General features: G+C 38.2%; 1 pseudogene across 1 annotated transcript; it reads right to left on the reverse strand.

Annotated features, from left to right (window-relative positions):
• Window positions 1–1,090: 1,090 nt before the first annotated feature.
• On the reverse strand, window positions 1,091–6,216 carry LOC147496117 (UDP-glycosyltransferase 83A1 pseudogene; annotated as a pseudogene). Its single transcript, XR_015199583.1, has 3 exons — window positions 5,258–6,216; window positions 5,094–5,191; window positions 1,091–4,535 (listed from the first exon to the last, which is right to left on the reverse strand). The product of XR_015199583.1 is annotated as a UDP-glycosyltransferase 83A1 pseudogene (transcript).
• Between the last annotated feature and the right edge of the window lie 353 nt (window positions 6,217–6,569).

Consider the following 6,569-nt stretch of genomic DNA (forward strand, 5'->3'; position numbering starts at 1 on the left):
TGGAGCTACTTGGGGACTAGGGTAAAGCTTTGGGGCTAAAAGATGACATATGCGGAGTTTACTTAAGTGTTCAAATTTGAAACTTAAGTTTATTGATAATAGTGAGGAATTGATTACAATTTGTCCTAGAAACTCTTTATATAGAGAACTATTTCAAATTATCTTGGAAATCTTCTAAAACACCTAAAAACACTTTCCCCTATCTATATCACAATAGTAACCTTCTAAGACTACTAGAACTCATAAACAAGACTTCTACATGATTCTAAATTGTGCTTAAATAATGAAAACTGGAATTACTTGTTTTTAGTAAACTTGGATTTACTAAAAACAATTAGACCATAACCATAGACTCTATGTTCTACATTAAAAGCCCGGGAAGGGTAGGGTTTTTATAATTTATAATTGTGTATAAACTTCGACTGTTAGCTAGCGGTTGAACCTGGACTCAACTAGTCATTCATTACGATATATTCTGGTTTTTTAGGAAATACATTGTTGCCACTGCCCACGATATTACCAGAATATAGAAACACATTTTATATTTTTCAGAAGTAATTGCGGAGCTTGACTTTTTATTTTTAGAAATCCTATATTACTATAAAACTATTTTAACATAATGTTTTTTGAAACATTCTAAAATTTTCAGAAATAAGTGTGGAATGTTTTTTTAAGAAAAAATTTCCTCCATCTAAAACCTTTGCATGTCAGGGTAAGATTTCAAATATATCGTGATAATGTGAATATTGTACTAGACACTGGTTAACTTTTGTTTTCCAAACAAATGCACGTTATCATGATTGTTATTAGGGATATCCAGTTATCACCAATTCATTGTAACTTTTTTATTTTCAGTTTACTTTATATTATGATTATCTCTGCGTTATTTGATCTGCTTCAATTCCTAATCATAGACATTCTTACATTCTGTAGAGGTATATATGTATTTTTTTTCTTGTTTTTAACATATGGTTAGAATAAGTTGCAAAATATAGGTTTATTTAGTGAGTTCTATGTTTGTGGGTGCATTTGTTTATTATTGGTAAATTACAATTTCTTTGCAGGTTCTGTGCTAGTTACCCAGTGGCTATGGCGAGGTGCGTGCTTCTTGAGTTGCACGTATCTCACAAGCGTCTACGGTCTGATCGTCATAGACTTTTTACAGCGATCTGTGCACGAGTCTGTCGACGGAGAGGACTTCCACTCGAGCACTTCGCTTGCTGCTTTTGTACTCATGTCTTTCTTTGGTGGGGTGACACTGTACACGGGTGTGTACAGTATTTTTGAGTCTGAGAGTGTACGTCATACTGTCCAGGTATACGAGTCTGTCATCTGTATCCTGAAACACGCTTTTGATTTGTCAGCCGCTGTTTCAGTTACTTTTCTGGGTATTCAGTACCCACACACACTTCAGGGTGGATGGCATGCCCGGGTAATAGGGCTTAGTGTAGGTGTGTACCTTCTTGTGAGCACGCATCTTTGGGTCCGCTTTGACCCAAGGTATTGTAGACGATGAGGGTTTTGTTACTACCGCGATGACAGGGTTAGTTATCCCGTACATCAGCGAGAAGAGGTGGAGGGCGATGCATATATCTATAGCATCGTACTTCACGTTTGTAGTTATAGTTGTTTTTGTTGTTTTTTGTGTTACCCGTAGGAGGGTGACAGCCTGAGTTTCTTGTGTTACTATTTATGTTGATAAATTTGTTGAAGATAGTACTTGAATACGATTTTACATGAATATGTGCAAACTGTATTGAATATTTGTCATAATTTGTACTATTCACTAGTTAAATTGATAAATTTCATTTTCACTATTCGTAGCAGGATGCATTGTATTGAAATACGATCTATCTGTTTGGTTATCTGTTTTTGTAAGTTATTTTACCATCTTTGCAATGTAAACGGATTCTTCATCTTCAGCCTGTACCAATCTATCTTTATTTCTCTGCCCTAGTTTTTCAACTTTGTTTTGATGGTTTGAGATCCGATGTAGCATTTTTCTTCAAGAGTATGGAGTATGATTGAATAGGAAGGAGTGCTGGCACTGGGTTATAAATTTCTGACATCAAGGATGAACTAGAAAGGAAATCCAAGGAAGCTCCCTTGCATGATTCATTAGAGGAACGACCTCCACTCAAAAGATTGTGTTTGAGGAAACAGGGAGATCAAGCTTCTCCTTCAGGTGCAACATCAGTCAGTATGTCAAATATAGAGGAGGTCAATCATGCGTTCAATTTCCTCATTAAGAAAGAGCAGAGCTACTATCATCTTCACATTGAGGCAGGAGAGATGAACACAAACCAATTTCATTGCATGATAAGGAAAAACAGAAACAACCTGCTCCACCTCGTGCTTTTTCCAGGCCGAACAATAGAGAGCCATCTCAGTTGCATTTTGGAGACAAACAAGTAGACCACGAGCCTGCTTCACCTGAGAATCATTCTAGAGGGAAGGTACCTATTTTCTCAAACTTTGTCATGAACAGTTGGCCGCTAAAGACAAATGCAATAGAGCATGTGAAAGTGTGAAACCAGTACTATCCTTGAGCTTATGAATTTCCAGGGACATCGACAACTTCTGAATTTGATTCTTCTAACTTGGGGGATGTCAAGATTCTCTTAGTTGTAAGTTGTAACCAGGTCTCTGAACGACCACACTTCCGTATTCCACATCTTGATGCAGTTCCAATGGCTGTTGAAAATAAATGTCTCAGATCATACAAAGTCCTCGAGCCAAGTTTTTCTTTGATGAAACTGATGTGCCAATGTTTTCTAGACCTAGCTACTGAATCAACAAAATCTAAAGGGGAAAGCTTTCATCTTACAGCGGACCTTAATTTCCTGAAGATATCTAGTTTGCGAAATGCTGGCACAAAAGGGGATCATCAGGAAATTTTCGAATGCCAGAAAGTTTGTCAGTTGATTGTTTTGAGCTTACATTCTTCAACACGGTAGTATCTCATCGAGGCGATATTTGAAAGTTTGTCAGTTGAATTTTGGGACTTGCATTCTTCCAACAAGGTAGTCAAGCCAATTTTCGAATGTCAGAAAGTTTGTCAGTTGAATTTTCGAACTTACATTCACGAGCAGAGTCATATATGCTTTGAAAGAATCAACCTGGGACTATGGGATTGACTCTAACGATCACACTGTGTGACATGAAGCGCTCAAATAGAACCATATCTAGGCGTTAGTTTTGCAGACTAGATAATACATCAGCAGCCATTACCAACGGATTGAGACTACAAAGTGATTCTCTGTTGTATTAGGTATTTTTTGTATGTAGATGGTCTCGATTGTGTTGTTTCAATACACTGAACACAGTCTGTGGTCCCTTGTTTTGTGAACTAGTAGTACTAGCCATATCCTTCGTCTCATCTACTATTGATTTCAATCTCATAATTGTAATTACCCGTAAGCCAACTTTCAAAATTTCTGTATGAAGTTCTGAAGTTTTTGGTGATGAAGGAAGTTAGGTAGTTGTTTTGGAGGAAGTTTCGTAGTTGATCAGCAATCCAACACCAACACATTAAATACCAACAGAACTTGGGCATCTTTTCCAATCAGTGGCTTAAATTGTGATCTTCACTTCAATACGTATCAAAGGACCCGGAGATTCTTTGGGTCTTTAAAAGATGTCACAAGTAAGACGTTGGCTTGATATTTTCAAAGAAGATTTTGAAATTCTTCGAGGAAGATCCGGTTTTGCCTACACTCCTTTTTGCATGTCCTTGACTTTATTTGCCCTCGATCGTATCTGTTCATCACTATAAATTTTTTGTACTTTCACCTTTATCTCGTCTCTCGTAATGATCCCATTTTCATCTTTGTTTAATCTTAAGCCGACGTTCAAAGTATCACATATAAAGTTCTGGTTATGAAACTGATCAGCACTGTAAGGCCAACATAAAAGTGGAACCCCCAAACTAAGACCCTCAATAGTCGAATTCCAACCACAATGAGTTAAGAAACAAGCCATGGAACGATGAGCCAACACCTTCTGTTGAGGTGCCCAGGCCACTAACTTTCCTAGGTGAGTTACTCCATCTCTAAATCCATCTGGAAATGATGGAATGAGTTCATGAGTGATGTCTGGCCGAACTACCCATAAATAAGGTTTACCCACCAGTTCAAGACCGTGTGCAATTTCATTGAACTGGCATTCTGTGAAGATTGTCGTGCTTCCAAAGGCGACATAAATGACTGAATGGACAGGTTGCTGATCAAGCCAGGCCAAGCAAGTGGAATCCTCCGGCCAAAAGTGTCCAGTGGGTTGGCCAAGACGGTCACTAGCAAGCAATGGGCCTATATTCAGGCTGCTAGGAACCAAATCACGACTAATAGGCTCAAGCTCGTCTATTGAATTGCAGATGAGCCAATTAGCAACCGTAGCAGCTTTGCTGATAGTACGTATAAATTTTAAGATAATTTCACGCATTTGTGGAATGCTAGAGGACTCCCACATTAGTTTAAAGGCGTTCATGTCCGGCATGCCATGAGGTAGCCTGATAACTTCCTCTTTCATTGGAGTACCTAGCAGAAGTAACTGAAAATGTTAAAATAAATATTGGTAAATAGCGCCATCAAAGAACTGTTAGGAAACTACCTTGAAAAAGCCAGGGGCTTCTCTTGTGGAGCTCAAAACAGTGAGTCTTCAAGATCAAACCCAAAACAACGAAAATGTTACCTTTGAGAGGGTTGGTCCTCAAAGAACTCTGCTTTATTAAATAAGTAAAACAGTTTGATTTATGAGAAATGCGGAGTATGATCTGATAGTCGTTTAGAGATGTGCATTTTAACCCATGAAATCCCAAAACTGACACATTTTAACGAGACGTCTGGAAACTGGGAGTACACAAAGTTGTCTACTTAAGAAGAGTAATTCGATGCATGATGCTTGTCTAGCAAGTATAGACTCTTGATATTTATCTTTAATTGATTAGTGCTTCAAAAGCAATGGATCTTGTCCAGTAGGCCAGTATGCTAAAAATATATCATATCTACGATTTTGTTTGTGACAGACCGAAGAGGAGGGAATGCCGAAAGTTAATCCGAGTTTGCGTTGGGAGTTGATGTTTCTCCCAAACAAACTGCTGATATCGTTAAAGACTTTTAATCCAGCTGTTGGGAGGCCACATGGACCAACAACAACGCTGGTAGGATCTACCAGCAGCCATATGCACGCAGAGCTGGTAAACCGAGTCAAATCATATAAAAGCTTCCATGTTAGAATTTGCCACTATATATGTATGTACTAGTGACAAGAAAAAAAAACATGTGCAATTATTATTACTGCCATACCATTTTCATCAATGACTCCGGCCTCAATGAGTTTGGGGACATGGAGAGTTAAGGCCAAAACAGCAAGGGAAGCAGGCCAAAATGCAGCTCGTTTTGTTCCAAACTTGTCAGCAACATCAAAAATCCATCCCACTGTTGCATCTGCTACAACACAATCTATCTTTTGGTCATCTGATTCACTTTTCTTAAACAGATCCTCCAAATGACGAGGCATGGTATTCATCATAGAATAAATAAGATTTTTGGAAAGTTTACGATCCTCCTCAATATCCAATCCATCTGGAACTGAGACTAAATGGATCCCACTTCTACGTTGTTGTCCATCCTTCGGATCTACCAAAGAGGAAAGTAGCATATTGTGTATGTACTCAGTGTTTACAAAGGTGACTTTGGCACCATGATCCACTAATTGGTGGGAGAATTCCATGAGTGGCATAACGTGTCCTTGTGCTGGGAATGGCACAACTAGAAAGTGCGGCAGCTTAGCCATATTGACAGTTACAGGCTCAGGGAATTAAAGTATTTTTCTAAAAGCTAGACTGAAGAATGAACCAGGAGTTGTTTTCATTTCGAATAAGTATTTTATAGATGAGGCCAGATCTTCTCCGTCCCACTTATTTAACACCCAAACCGACCGCAGGTAGTAAGGTGTTAGATAGATAGAGCAGTAAATTCAAAACAAAATCCTGGAAGATTTCGTGCGTGGAAAATGGTAAAAAATATCCCCACAATCGAGGGAAAAAAAATTGTATTCATACTCCAAAGAAAAAAAAAAAATCTCTTGAGCTAACAATGAAAATTTTGGATAGACATTATTATATTGTCTTGGGCTGTTACTAGCTAATCAGTGTTTTTTTAGCACTAAAGCTGTTATACAACATTGTCTGGGAGGAATGAAAGCTGGGGGGTGGAACACACATCGTTCCTTATGTATGTGTGGAACCTTCATTAATTTAGAGCCTTAGACAAACTCGTCTCAAATATATAAAACTAACTAAAAAGGTGTTAAGTGAACTACTCTGATTTGGCCTCATATTTGCTAGTGTTGTGGCGCAAGACATATGAGAATAAGAGTGCGGGATTGGCAGCCTAATGCATTCAAGTTTTCTTTCCATTTTTAGTTTTGAGAGTTTTATGTACACACGCACGGAATCTTCCTAACATATAGGGATTTCGTTTTGAATTTATCGTTCTCTCTATCTAACACCAATATATAGGGATTTCGTTTTGAATTTATTGTTCTCTCTATGTAACACCCGTCCCGAA

The sequence above is a fragment of the Coptis chinensis genome, chromosome 6 (genome assembly GCF_015680905.1).
Source record: "Coptis chinensis isolate HL-2020 chromosome 6, ASM1568090v1, whole genome shotgun sequence".
Lineage (NCBI taxonomy): Eukaryota > Viridiplantae > Streptophyta > Magnoliopsida > Ranunculales > Ranunculaceae > Coptis > Coptis chinensis.